The sequence below is a fragment of the Narcine bancroftii genome, chromosome 6, assembly GCF_036971445.1.
Source record: "Narcine bancroftii isolate sNarBan1 chromosome 6, sNarBan1.hap1, whole genome shotgun sequence".
In the NCBI taxonomy this organism is placed as follows: domain Eukaryota; kingdom Metazoa; phylum Chordata; class Chondrichthyes; order Torpediniformes; family Narcinidae; genus Narcine; species Narcine bancroftii.
The window spans coordinates 177711881-177727906 of record NC_091474.1 but is presented as its reverse complement, the minus strand read 5'-3'; positions in this window follow the sequence as shown (position 1 = coordinate 177727906).

Sequence of the window (16026 nt, the reverse complement as noted above, 5' to 3'; positions counted from 1 at the left end):
TTGTGATACATAAGGCAGATGCATCTTAATAGTTTTTTTTCCAGAATCAAAGATTCACTGCAATATCATTTGCTTCCTCTTCCAAACTTCTGGAGACTGGCGTGACAAGCTACCACTGCACCATTACTCTAAATCTTGAAAGGGTCAAGGAATAAAGTTGACATGCCAAAAAGTGCTTGCCAAAGATATGGATTTTCCAAATAAGTTTTAAAAGTTATTCTTCTGTGATTCACATTGTACAATCCATCATAATATTGTTCATAAATACCAGATGCAATTCTATGAAATGAAATTAATGCACTATTGACAAGTTTTGAACAGCACACATACATTTTGAATATTTTTAGGCTTTAGGAATAAAGAATATATTTTAGAAATGCATCTCCCAGCAAGTAACTTCAATGCTTAGAAAAGCAGTTGAGAAATTAAGAATAATGTTCATTATCTCCCCACTCCCCTCCGCCAACCCCGTCTCCAACCTACTGTAGCATGAATAAAAGCTCTCACAACTGGAGAAAGAACAAACACTTTTATTAGCTTATAACTAAGGGTTTCACAGTTGTCTTCAGAAGGGTTCTGGGTTTAGGCGGGAAACCAGGGTTATATGTGAGCAGATGGGGGTGGAGCTGGGAGGAGGGGCCAGCCATCAGCACAACACACTACCAGTGAATCCCAGTTCACTGCATTCACCCCTTCCTGTAGAATTTAGGGTCTGAAAATGAAGACGGAGAACGTGGGTTCAGAAAAAAAGGTTGAAAAATATGCAGTTATTTACAAATTTACAGATTTAAACAGTCTGGGGGTCTGGAGATCCTGGTGGAGTGTGTTAGTACCAGGGGGCCTTGGACTCTTTGGGTCTCCTGGTCCCCTTGTGAGGGAGGAGAGGTGGGCTGGGTCCCCGGCTCAAAAGTGGTGGGGGGGATCCACTTTCCTCCTGAACCAGGTCCCCTAACAGGTGGTGGGAATAAGCTCCATGGTTCGCAGGGCACTTGAGGCAACAGATTCTCTGTTCTGGCAGGTGCCAAGTCCCTAATGGAGATGGTGTCCTCCCTGTCATCATATAGGCATATGTGGGATTGGTGTGGAGCAGTTTCACCCTTTCCACCGGCGGGTCGGTCTTGCTTCTACTCATGCACTTCTTGAGAAGGACTAGACCAGGAGTGGTGAGTCAGGTTGGGAGTGTATTTGCCAATGTCAACTTTCCTTCGAAAGTGAATGGGAGCTCAAGAGGAGTAGTGTTGGCTAGTAGCGACTGGATGGAATGTAGTGCCATAGGGAGGACTTCCTGCCAGCGTGAGTCTTGAAGGCCTTTTGACTTCAGGGCCAGTTTGACAGCCTTCCAGACTGTGGCATTCTCCTTTTCAACCTGCCCGATCCCCCTGGGCTTGCAGCTAGTAATCCTGCTGGACGCAATGCCGCTCACCAGCAGGTACTGGCTTAGTCCCTCATAAACAATGAGCCCTGGTCACTATGAATCAAGCTGGGATACCCAAACAGGGCGAAAATGGAATCTAGGGCTTTTTTTAACTGACAAAGTGGATGTGTCTGGACATGGAATGGTGAACAGGAAGTGGGAGTACTCATCACTGATAGAGAGGAAGAAAGTGTCCTGTTCTTGGAGGGGAGAGGTCCTTTAAAATTGACTCTGAGCTGTTGGAAGGGCCTGGATGACTTGTTCAGGTGCGCCTTTCTGGGGCAGTAGAAGAGCAGATTGCACTCAGCACAGACCTGGCAAGACCTGATCATTTCCCTAATGTCTTCCATGGAGTAGGGCAGATTGTGCGCCTTGACAAAATAAGCCATGCGGGTGACCCCTGGATGGCAGAGCTCATTATACAGAGACTGTGGTGTGTGCAGAGGCACAGCTTCCTCTGGATAGGGCATCTGGAGGGTCATTAAGGGCTCCTGGCCAATAGGCAATGTCATAATTGTAGATGGAGAGCTCGATCCTTCACCTCGCAATCTTGTCATTTTTTGATTTTGACCCTCTTGACATTATTAAACATGAATCCAACTGAGCGCTGGTCAGTGAGGAGCATAAATTTCCTACCAGGCAGGTAGTGTCTCCAGTGCATCACAGGCTTCTACAATGGGTTGAACCTTCTTTTCCACAGATGGGTTCTGGAGCTCATGGCCTTGTAATGTCTGCAAAAAAATTTCAATTGGCCTGCCCGCCTGGTTGAGGATAGTGGGCATGGCTACATTCGAAGCATTGTTTTCCACTTGGAAAGGTAAATTCTCATCCACCGCATCCACGGCGACTTTCGCAATGTGGTTCCAGAGGTATTTAAAAGCCATTTGGGCTTCAGCCGAGAGTGGAAAAATAGTGGCTTTTAAGAGAGGGTGAACCTTATCAGTATATTGAGGGATCCACTGGGCATAATATGAGAAAAAACCCAAGTAGCTTCTATAGGCTTTTGTGGTCTTGGGAATAGGGAGCTTTAAAAGGGGGTGCATCCTATCGGGATCGGGTCAATGATGCCATTTTTCACCATGTAACCAAGGATAGCCAGATGTTTAGTCCTTAACATGCACTTATTAGAGTTATAAGTGAGGTTCAAGGCTTTTGCCATGTGGAGAAAACTCTGGAGATTGTCATCATGGTCTTCCAATGTGTGGTCACAGATGGTGACATTATCGAGGTAGTGTATACTACCTCGCATACTCATCCATGATTCTGTCCATCTGCCTCTGGAAGATAGAAACCCTGTTAGCAATATCAAGAGACCTCCGGAATTGATAGAGATGACCATTAGCCTCAAATGCCATATATGGACGGTCCTTGGAATGGATTGGCAGCTGGTGATAAGCAGCTTTTAGGTTGATGGTCAAATAGATCCAATGTTGCGCAATATCATTCACCATGTCCGAAATTCGAGAGGGAGGGTATGCATCCAGGAGTGTGTACCGATTAATAGTTTGGCTATAGTCAATTACTACCCTGGACTTGTTTTCCCCTTTTACCACTACCACTTGCACTCTCCACGGGCTGGTGCTAGGTTCAATTATACCTTTGTCGAGCTGTCGTTGTGTCTCAGACTTTATAAAATCTTGATCTGCTGTACTGTACTTCCTGCTCTTAGTAGCATTGTTTATAGTTTGAGGACAGATTGAGGAAGAGAGGAGGGGGGTCGATATTCAGTGTTAAGAGACTGCATGTGGGTTTTAATTTTAGGGGGCCTCTGTTCCAAACTGTTACGGGGTGAGGGAACCAGAATAATCCAAGGGCACACTTTTAAGATGACATAGGAAGTCTAGACCCAACAACAGATGGAGTACACAATTCTTCAAGTACACACAGGCAAATCCGACAGACATTTCCCTCCCCCCCCAAACCACAGATGTACTGTACAATGTTGTTCAACATGTGTAGAATGCGAATGAGATGCAAGGAATATGCAGTAATTAGAAGGAAATATCTTTAGGTTCTATTTTTGCCCAGTCCGTGAGTCTATGAAGCTTTCAGTAGAGCCTGTGTCAATTCGTCATTTAGTGGAATGGCCATTTACCTTAACAGTCACTGTGGAGTTGTTGAGCTAGTGAGATCTGTCCTGATGTAGGACCATCGAGACCAGGACCCCGGTGACTCCATAGTCCTCACTCGATTAGCCCCCTCTGTCTTGGGTTGCCAAGCATGGGTAAGAAAGTGTCAACCCCATGGTGCAGCAAGATGGCCGCCCTCCTTCCTCCTCCAACGATGATGGCTCCGAGGTTGATTTTGGGTCACAGAAAGATGGTCTCCGAGCCTTTTTGCGCTGTTTCCTCATTGTCATCTTCTGTTTTTTTTTTTTTGTTTTTTTTTTTTTTTTTTTAATTTTTTTATTTTTCACACCATAAATCACATTAGCCATGATATACACTATTTCTTTTCACACATATACAGTGACTTTTTCTCCCCCCCCCCCTTTCCTCCCAAACCACCCCCCCACCCCCCCCTCTCATCCATTTTAGGTATACAATCTAGGTTGCATTAAGCCAGTCAGACAATGTTGTCATTCAACAAAATTACACCAGAAATTCTACTGAGTCCATTCTTTTCTTTCCTTCTCCTTCCATCAACTTAGGTAATGTTTGTCCCCGGTAGGTTTTCGCTATTGTATTTAATGTAAGGCTCCTATACTTGTTCGAATATTTCAATGTTATTTCTTAACCAATATGTTATTTTTTCTAATGGAATACATTTATTCATTTAAATTTGGTAGTTTCTTCCTTTTAATTTGGTTATGTATTCCATTAATATTTAAAGACATATAGTTCAGCGTAGCCCTTTTATATTTTGTTTATCTTCTCTTTCCGTTTTTCCATCATTACCTTTCCTCCTTTTCCATTTCTGTTTTCTTATTTTCAACTCTTTATAAGACAACATTCCTACAACATCTAACATTTTCCTTATTCTCCTATTTCTATCTTATTTATCCCCAATCTCCCCTTCACCTCCTGAGTTGTCCTTTATCCCTTGTCGGACAACCACATCTCCCCTCTCCATTTGGATTTGCGAATCCACTCGCAAGCGTCAACTGATTTTGCAGTGACCGCTATTTCCCCCCACCCCGCCTCCCCCAGAAAAGATTTCACTTTTCATATGTCACAAAGGTCCCTCTTTTAATTCCCTCCTTATTCTCTCTATTCCATTACCTTCCCTTATTAATTCTTGTCTATACTATCTATATTTTCCTCTAAGTACAGATACATTCATGTATGCTCATTGTCTCTATTCACTCTTATACCTCTTTACCTGCATACATATCAATCGTGATCATTTTTACTCTCATTACCCGTCTTCATCCCTCAGTCTATTTTTGTCTTTACCCACATACATATCAGTCGTGATCATTTTAACTCTCATTACCCGTCTTCCTCCCTCAGTCTATTTTTGTAATTGTTCTGCAAATTTTCGTGCTTCTTCTGGATCCGCGAATAGTCTGTTTTGTTGTCCTGGAATAAATATTTTCAATACCGCTGGATGCTTTAGTATAAATTTATACCCTTTCTTCCATAAAATCGCCTTTGCTGTATTGAACTCTTTTCTCTTCTTTAGGAGTTCAAAACTTATATCTGGATAAATGAAGATTTTTTGCCCTTTATACTCCAGTGGTTTGTTGCCCTCTCTTACTTTTTCCATTGTCTTCTCCAGTACCTTTTCTCTTGTAGTATATCTTAGGAATTTTACTACAATAGATCTTGGTTTTTGTTGTGGTTGTGGTTTAGAGGCCAATACTCTATGTGCCCTTTCTATTTCCATTTCATGCTGTAGTTCTGGACATCCTAGGGTCTTAGGGATCCACTCTTTTATAAACTCCCTCATATTCTTGCCTTCTTCATCTTCCTTAAGGCCCACTATCTTTATGTTATTTCTTCTGTTATGGTTTTCCATTGTATCTATTTTTTGAGCTAGTAGTTCTTGTGTCTCTTTAGTTTTTTTATTAGATTTCTCCAATTTCTTTTTTAAGTCTTCTACCTCCATTTCTGCTGCTACTGCCCGCTCTTCCATCTTGTCCATTTTTTTTCCCATTTCTGTTAAGGTCATCACCATTTTAATTATTTTCTCCTCTGTGTTGTTTATTCTTTTTCTTAAATCCTTAAATTCCTGTGTTTGCCATTCTTTAAATGATTCCATGTATCCTCTAATAAGAGCAAGTATATCCTTTACCTTGCCTCTCTTTTCTTCTTCTATTTCACCATACTCTTCCTCTTCTTCTTCCTCTGGGTTGACCATCTGTTGTTTCTTTGGTGCCCTTTCCTCCTCTTCTATCTTGTTTCTATTGTCTTCTGTGGTCTCTTCTTGCTGCAGGTGATCTGCAGCTGTCGTTGCCGGCTGTGGAGATCGACTCCCCAGCTGGTCCCCCCTCCCGTCGGTGTGTTTTTTTTCATTCGCATCGCGCATGCGCGAAGTTTCGCGCATGCGCGGTTGCGCACTTTTGTTCGGCTCTGCGAGCCATTTTTGTAGTCCATTATTTACCGACCTGAGGGAGCGGGTTTCTCTCTCCGCAGCGGGCCTCTTCGGACAGGTAAGGCCTTCACCTTTTCCCTCCTTTGTCTTCTCTTCCTCTCTTCTTACCGTTGCTTTCGACTTTTCTTTTTTTGTCGCCATCTTCTTTCCACCTTTATACTCACTTTTCTGTAACTTTTATTTCTGTGCCTTTGTGTTTTCTCTTGTTTTTCCCGACTTTTCTGGAGAGGGCTGGAGTTCACCGTCCGGCCACTACTCCATCGCGTGACTCCTCCCTTGTCATCTTCTGTTGATGAGTAGTGCAGCAAATGGGTTCAGGTGAATTCAGGGCAGATGGCTTGGAATTGGATCCAGGAGTGGTGCAGGCCACAGGATTCCTGGGATTCCCTTCGCGTGGTAAACTCTCGCCCAATGCCCTTTCTTGCCACAGCTGGAACATACTAAGTCTTTAGCAAGCCGACGAGATCGTGGATGCTGGCTCTTGCCGCAGAAAAAGCACTCCTTAACACAGGAAGCTGCAGCTGTTAGGGCTAGGGTAGCAGGAGCAACCAGTCCTTGGAAGGGGTCACTTGGGTGAGTGAGCTCACTGGCTTTGAGGTCGTTGTTCTTGAGCTTGGCCTGTTCCAACAATTTGGCCATTTCAATGTGGCTCGCCAGGTCCTTCTTTCCCGACTTGAGCAGTCACTGCCTCATGTACCTCGAGTATCCCAGATCTGTTCTTCCTCATGAACATGGCCTGTAGCCACCATGTACCTGCACTTCTTGACAAGTGTCCACAGATCCAATAGGTAGTCATTGATGGTCTCTCCTGGCCATTGGCAATGTAGAGTGAGTCAGTGCCTCACTAGGACCTCATTTTGCGACTTCAGGTACCGAGCCTTCAATGTCTGAAAGGCAGCATATATGTAATGCAGTCCCTGATGGCTTTATACCCTTTTGTTACTACCCTCAAAATGAATGCAGACCTCCTGAGTTCATCAGTGTGGAAGACATCTCTGGTCATGTTCAGTAGGCCCTGGAAGCAGTCTAGCCAGTATGTGAACTCCTCAGCCATGTAAGGGGACAGAGGGTCTATCAGTAGCATCAGGCTTGAGTAGCGCTTCCATCATTTAGGGAATAAGCTAATAAAATTGTAAAGTGAATACAAGCTCTCATGACTGGAGGGAAACAAATGATTTTATTAGCTTATAACTATGGGTAGTGTCTCACAGTAATCTTCAGAAGGGTCTGGGTTTAGGCGGGAAGTCAGGGTTATATGTGACCAGATGGGGGTGGAGCCGGGGGTGGCGTCACAACATTCTACCAGTGAATCTCAGTTCACTGCACCTACCAGTGCATGTTTCCTGAAGATAGATATGTTTAGTGGTATTCACTCTGATAGAGTGATACTATCACAGAAACAAACTCTTCAAACCAACTTGTCCATAGTGACCAAATTGCCTTTCAAGTAATTCTCATTTGCTTGCATTAGGATGATATCTTTCTTAATCTTTTCTATTTATGAACCAAATGTCTTTTAAACATTGTAATTCCACCTGCCTCTTCCCCTTTTTTGCAACTCATGTCACATACTCACAAACATTTGTGTGAAAAACTTGACCTTCAGGTCCCCTTTAAATTTTCTCCTCTCACCTTCAACCTATGTCTTCTCATTTTACATTCCCCTAACCTGGGTAATAGACTGTCATCATTCACCTTATCTGTTCCCCTCCTGATTTAATAATCTTCCATATGTTCACACTCAGCCTCATTTACTGCAAGGAAAACACTCTTAAACTATCCTCTCCCAATGTATTTCAGGCCCTTCACATCCTTGTGAATCTTCTCCCTAAAGTAATCACAGCTTTTCTGTAGTATGATGACTGGAAATTCAGTGAAATACTTGAGCAAAACTTGTTCTGAGGCTGCGGTAAAATATCAAATGAATTTATGGATTCTATTGTGATTGACATAATCAAGATATTCTTCACTAAGTTACTCTAGATGCAAAAACATGAAATGATATCTTCATGATCAATACTCTCACCAACTTTCTTAGATATTAGCCGTCTTAAAAAGAAATGCCTGCATACCTTGAAGTAAAATATTATGCATGGAGAGCAAGAGAAACAAAATCTGCTGATGCTGGAATCTTCAGTGAATTAAGAGAAGCTGAAGTGACTCGATAGGTCAGGCAACATCTGTGAATATAGATGGTCAGTCAACATTGGCTAACATAGCACAATGCTATAGCAGCACCAGTGACCTGGATTCAAATTTGGCGTTGTCTGTACATTCTCCCTGTGTCTGCATGGTTTTCCACTGAGTGCTCCAGTTTCCGCCAAAAACACATGAGGTTCATATGGTAACTAGGGTATTTGTGCAGCATGGGCTCATGGGCCGGAAGGACCGGTTACTATTGCTGCTGTTTGTCTACAACATTTTGGAACTGGACTTTTTAGATTAAAACATGGAGGGGAGATATACAGCAAATAAATGGTGGGGAGGAGGGTTTGGGAGGATTCAAAAGGTGATTGGGTATTCAACAGAAAAGGGTGGAAAAGGCAGTGAGAGAGTTTATGGAGAAACTTATTTGTGGGGTGTGGGTAAGCTCCAAGAAATGAGAGTGAGAGCAGGTGAAGGAGAGATGGAAACAGTAGAACCAGATCAGGATAGAGGCTAAATAAAAAATTGAAAATTCAATGTTCCTGCCATTTGGTTTAGGATTATCCAGAAGGAATATGTTATGTTGTTCTTTAGGTTTGCATTTATCCTCACCCAAGCAATGGATGAGAACGAGGACAAAGGTGTCTCTGTGGGAATGCTGAGGGGAATTGAAATGTTTGGAAATTGGGAGTTACAGAGTAGATCTATAGACAGAGTGTAGGTGTTCAGTGAAACTGTCCAATCTGTGGTTGTCTCACAGTCGTTGCTCTGTGTAGTTTATGTTATCAGGAACTGTGACAACATTGTAAATTTACAGAGTCATTCTTGTCAAGCACTGAGCAATAGTTATCGTGACAATTGAAAATGGCAAAAACAAATGGAATGTGAGCTCTGAAAGAGCAATATTTAAATATATGTCACAAGTAGAAAAAATCTTCCAGGGTTGAATGTAGGACTCAGCACAAATTAAATCAGGGTTTAGTCTTTGAGCAGTAACAATAAATTTGAACATCTGTTCAGTTTAAACATTAGCATAGACATGTATTAAAGGCCTATATATTTAATAGGCTTCACACAGCAGGGTGCAATGTAATGCAGTCACCTACTGAGAAGACCTTTGACTCATGATCAATTAATACTGACAAGAAGAACATTTCTCAATAAGTCAATTCAGCATGGAATTTATTACATTGAAGAAGTGTTTATCTGAAGATTACTAGTTTTAACATTCTGGTTAGTTATCTTCTTATAACTTGTTTTAATGATAAAGCAACCAAATAAAAAAGATTTTTTCGGTGCCAAGTGTAAGAAATTGAAAGCTTATTTGCTGCCATTGGAAGCTATTTTTTTTACCACTTTGTCAATTGATAATAAAAACCTGCACTGATTTAGAAGTAAGGTCATGCAACTTTCTTTCTTTTTAAAATATTTTTAGATGTTTACATTATACACAATTGAGCAGCACAGTGATATATTGTATTGTAAAATTCAAGAGAAGGAAAAAAACATAATTCAGAACCCCTGTCACTAATCAAGGTTAAAAGTTAATACGTAGGAATCAGGTTGAAACATCCTGGAGATGGACAGCACAGCACCAAAGCTTCAGAACAACCCAATTTTTTTAGGTTATGATAATAGTCAATCAGTGGGCCCCATGTCTTTGGAAATTAACATTTGACTCTCTAATGGTATATTTAAATTTTTTTCTAAACTTAAACAAGACATAAAATGACAACTATTGTCTTTCCATTTAATCAAAATTGCACATCTGGCTATTAATGAAGTAAAAGATAAAATTCAATTTTAAGTTGGAGTCAGTAAAACATCATCATCTTGAAATGATCCAAATAGAGCAATTAAAGGGCAAGGTTCTAATTTGAACTTGAGGATCACCAATAATGTTTGAAAGATAGCTTACCAAATTTTTTCTGAACTAGTGCAAGTCCAGAACATGTGAACCATAGAAGCATTAACAATTTTACATTTTTCACATAGAGGACATATCTGAATAAAAATGAGACAGTTTAACTTTAGACATATGCACTCTATTGATAACTTTAAATTGCAACAAACAGATATGCACAAAAGGAGGTAGTATTAATCAGGTTACAAATAGAGTCCCACACTTCATCTGAGAATAAAAGATTCAAATCTTGTTCCCAATTGTTCTTGATTTTAACTAATGAGGCTATTCTTAAATCAAGCAAATTATTATAAATAAGAGATATTAAACCTTTATGAGAAGGTTGTAAATCAAAAAGTGTATCAAGGATGTTTCTCTTTGGATTTGTGGAAAGTCAGGGATATGAGATTGAACAAAATATCTAACGTAAATATTTAAAAAGATGAGTGATTGGTAAATTAAATTTTACCACCAATTGATCAAGGGAAGCAAAATTGTTTTAAATATAAAGGTCTTTAATACATTTAATATCCAATCTGTGTCAGTCAATAAAGATAATATTTTCCAAAGAAGGTTGAAAAAGACAGTTAGATAACTTCCTATGAAAGCTTGGCTTGACAATTTAACTTGACAGCAATTAAAATGTTAAGGATATTTCATCTAAAGATTGCACTTTTCTTCTGAAGTCCCCATCAAGGAATCCAGTAATCAATATCATTGGAACCAAGTATTCATGTCAAGTCAAGTTTATTATCATCTGATTGTGCGCGTAAAACTCAATAGTCCTCAACAGTGCTTCAGTCCTCGGTGCAAAGCATGCAGACATATAATCAGAAATAACACACATACAGACAAACTATAAGTATGCAAGGCAAGAATTTCATGAATCTGAGAGTCTCGGTTGGTTAGTGTGTGTATTTCCTTTGATCTTTCAGCATTCTCACTGCCTGTGAGAAGAAGCTGTTCCTTAGCCTGGTGGTGCTGGCTATGATACTCCTGTATCTCTTCCCCAATGCGAGCAGTTGAAAGATGATGTGCACAGGGTGAGTGTCTTCAATGGTTTTGCATGCCTTCTTCAGACAATGATCCTGGTAGAACAATTTGATGGGGGGGGGGGGTGGGTTGGTGGTGGTGAGGGAGACTCCAGAGATCCTCTTTGCCATTCTTATCATTCTGTGGACTGACCTCCAATCTATTTCTCTGCAGCATCCCTACCACATGATAGAGCCCCTATAAAAGGTTGTCATAATGGTGGCCAGTATGCCAGTTTCTCAGGAAATGCAGTCACTATTGCTCAACTCCCTCCTCTTCGACATGATTGCCTATCCTGAGGGTGCTAATGCTTGAAGAGGGTCAGTTCCACCAGCTGTTTAATTGGAAATCACTTGTCCAAATCATCATTTTTCTATTTGCCATGCATTGTTTGAACTGGTAAAAGTCATCTAACATCCAGAAGCCTGAATAAAATTTCAGCATGGCTGGTGGGAAATTTAAATTCAAGTAACTGAATAAATCTGGAATAAAAATTACTTTACCATGATGGTATGTTAAAATAACTAGGTTTTGTGAAATTTATTTGTTTTACGTCCTTCAGGGAAATCTGAGAGAGATCTGCCACCCTTATATATTGACTCCAGACCCAACAATGTGGTTGATTCTGAAATGCCCTTAAGGGAATAAGAGATGGTCAATGAATGCTGATCTTATTAGCAACATTCTGCATCCTGTGAATAAAAAAAAATAATGTTATTCACTTGTGTCAGTTTCCATTCATTTCATGCTGATCTACATCGGCCCAATGCCAGCAATCCCTTGAATTTAAAACAATCACCTTTATCATTCACTATCTCTGCAACTCCTCCATTTTAAACCACTGAAAATCATTGCATTTCAGCATTTTTGACCTGCAGACTTCCATGGCTTTCTTCATTTGAAGATTTGAGCCAATGCCTTTGACTGCTGAGATGCTGAGTTGTGAATATAAGACATGTTGCTCGAAGGTGGATGGAGGAGGAGAGGAGGGAGGGAGGGGAATGGGGAAGAATGAAGACCAACAGGTAAGAGGTCATAGATGAATACTGGTGGGCGTGTGGGAGACAAAGAAGATGAGAAGTGATAGAGGGCTAAGAACGTTAGCTCTCTAATAGAAGGAAGGGAAGGGGATGGGGAGCTGGAGGAAAGGAGGCAGAGGGATTAAGAATGTCAGAAACCTGTCTGTTAATCAATTCCAACATATGCAGGTTTTGTCATTTAACTCAGAAGTCATGTTTTCTAAGATTCCTTTAATTTTCACTTATTCAGGTCAAGGCCTGCCCTTCTTCTTTCCTTTTGTTACTGAGGCTTGATCCCAATGCTCCTGCTTCTCTGCAAACAATTGAAAGCTTTCACCCACGACTTCCTCTAAAGTTGAATAAGATCTTGTTAAAACAGATTACTTCTGATCACCCAATTATTAACAATTCTTATATGCTTTGTCTCTTTCTCTGTGAGTCACTACAGAATAATAGAAATCATAAGTATGTATTCCTTATCGGCAGAATATATATTACATGAATAAATCTAAAATATATTTTGTAAATCCATTGTTGTCCAAAACTCAAGATTATTTGAATGAGTCAGAAATGAGCCCTTACAACCTTCAGGCCATTCAGACTGCAAGTGTGAGCCTGACAGAATTTGTGGTATGTTTACTTTCATAAAATGTGATTAACTGAAAGCAAAACTTCAGATAAAATGTGAGTAAACTAGTTATTGTGGGTGATAAAATATTATCTTATTACAGGAATTAAAAGAAAACTGTCATCTCAAATTACAGACTTGGTAAATTTTCAACCTCAAGCCTTTCTCATCTGTTAATTCTATCTTTGACTACTTGAACTTGGCTCATGTACCAATAACATGGCTCAAGTCAACTGATATGAAGGCTCCCTCGAGACAATCTCAAAGTGCATATTGGAAAATAAGGCCATCAATTGTAAGCATTAGCCTGATCCCAGGGAGTTCTTCTAGGAATCTATTTACAGGAGACAAGAGGTTTATTAATCCTAAGGGGCCAATCATGTTTTATGTCACTGGCCATTTGGTAGCACCCATAAAATATTAGATTCATTAATCCTTTGAAAGCTAGTTGAAATATTAATGAATAATTGAGGGTTCCATTGAAATACATCAGTCTGAAAGATAGATGAAACAACTATTGATGCTTTAATTGGCTTTATGTCCAATAAAGTCATCGGCCCTAACATTTACAGGGGCTTTGCAAATGAGGCTGAAAATGGCATATGATTGGTCACAGAGCCTCAGTGCCATATTTTAGCTGCATTTCCCACCTGTCAGACAGTCATTTGAGCCACCTGATTGGTGGGAGAGCGATAACCTGAGCAGCAGGATGGGGCTCTTGAAGAGGCACTTAGAATAAAAACATTTCATTGGACACAATGGATTTAATAAGTAAAATATAAAGTTAGTCATTGCTGCAATTTAAATATAATTTACTAACTTTGATATGAGAAAATTGGTTAACTAATACAAAATATGATATAGTTTACATTGGTTAAATGCAGTTTGAGAAATTATTCTTTAAGATCAGCCATGATCTCGTTGAATGGCGGAGCAGGCTCGAAGGGTCGAATGATCTACTCCTGCTCCTATCTTCTATGTTTCCTATCTTCTATATAATTGGAATATTTTCCTGATAAATTCTTTGAAAGTAATTATATCATTTGGATTTACACAATAGAGAACAGAATATAATTAATCATCAAAATAATCAAGTATTAAAGAACACATTTCATAAACATCATTTAATCATTCAGACCATTTGTGACCTTGGCATAAATGTTTATTTTGCCATATCAATTGAAACCATCGTTATAACAAATGAGAACCAAATGAGTGTCATTAGTTAAAGAAAATTTCAAATTTGCAAGTTTGAAACTGATTTAATATTAAACTGGAATATATTTAGTTAATTCAAGCATATTATAAATAAAGATAGCTTCCAGTTTAAGTAAAGCAACAAAAAAAAATGCATCTGTAAGAAGAAAAATTGGTTTAAGGTGTGAATATTTCCTCAGAATGGGACTTTGACTGATGTTTAGATTTGTTAAGGACAAAAAAATTCAACATTGTAATGAAAAACAGCTATGGAAAGGTTATGTAATTCTTAAAATACAACAAGTCTGCTTGAAAACTGTCAATGAATGCGGATAGACCAAGGAGTAAGAAATAAACTAGAAAAATCTGTAATCGAAACAGCAATTCAATGAATAAAAAGTACAAAATACAATCTTGTAAATCATTTGTGATACATAACTTTGGCTTTAATGTTTAAAATACATTAATGAAATATTGTTCTGATGTAGTGAACTGATTTATTTATCAGGGTATTATTCTTTGTCCATCCATTAGGCCCTTCAATGAGCAGATTTAGTGATACTGGTCAGCAAATGTCAAGGCTGTCATCTGATTATTCTGGCAATGACCTGCCACTGCGTTTACCACAATGCCTGGATGTACATCAGCAAAAGAAGAGAATTTATTTTGTACTGTCACAGCCCATAGTTAGTTATTGAATGAACTTTAAAGGATATATAAAAATGTAATTGCTTTATGAAGTTGATGACAATTGATCCGATTACCTTTCAATGGCCTACACACTGAAAAAATCATTAAAAAAGAGGATATTTGAGATGTTGTCCTTCAAAAAATGTGGCTTTGCCTCTACTGTCATCAACTCAGCCCTTATCTGCATCTCCTCTATTTCCAGCACATCATCCCTGGCCCTTTCTACCCTGAGACTCAACAAGGATAGGATATCCCTCATCCTCATCTACCACCCTATGAGGCTCCATATCCAACATATTATCCTCTACCATTTCTGTCACCAGGAACGTGATCCCTTCTCTTCCCCTCTCTGATTTTTGCAGGGAGCACTCCCTCTGAAATACTCTTGTCAATTCAACCACCCTCAGTACTTACCCCATGACCTCAAGAAATGCTACACTTGAGCCTCCTGCCTTACCACCACTTGTGAATCTGCAAGGGTCCTCTGCTGCATTTGGTGCTCTCATTGTGACCCATTCTGCATCAGAGAGACAGGAATCAAACTGGGAGATCATTTCATTGAGCACCTTGGCTCTGTTAACTGCAATGATAGGGACCTTCCAGTGGCCGACCATTTTAATTCTACACATCATTACCTCATTCACTGCCAAAACAAGGACAAAGGGCTTAGGCCTGAAACATTGAAAACCCTTTGTTTTCTATAGATGCTGTATGACCTCTGAGTCTCCAGTATTCTGGAAGAATGATTATATTTTCTGTAAATTAATTAATTTTATGCTTTTAAAAATTGCAAAGGGGCATCCAGAATTTATGGACGAGAATATTAACATTGCAACTAAAGTTCGTAGCTAGGCAGATGAACAGTTCTGTTGCCATCATTGAACTGATAGTAATAAAGAATAAAGAATAAAGATAATAATAATTTCTCCCTCCAGAGATGCTGACTGACCTGCTGAGAATCTCCAGCATTTTTCTGATTTCATGCTGCCATATTAGTTTCCCCTTGGAGGCAAGGACATGCTGGTGTTTTGGAAGTGAATGTTATCATTAGTGAGTGGCTTTTTTGAGAAATAGATTACCTCCCACTTCATGGAAGGCTTGTTGACCACTGTCTTCTATGAAAATTATTGGGGGTGGGAAGTAGGAGGCAGAAGGAGTTGGTTACTCTTCTGCTGGTGAGAAATATGTTTAATTACCAAAGGTTCTTATTTGGGATCGAATCCATGGTCTATCAAGCTGTTGTGATACCCAACCCCTTTATCTACATCAAAGGCAGGCACTTGTAATAGGGACACCAAACACTGGAGAGGTACCACAAACATTCCCTCAAAAAAGTGATCTATATCCACTGAATGGACGGGCAAACCAAAGTTCATTCATCCCCCAGGTGAATTCCCCCAGATTATGTAGGCAAACCATAGTCAGCCTCACACTTGACTCCTGAAACAATCACTCAAGTCCA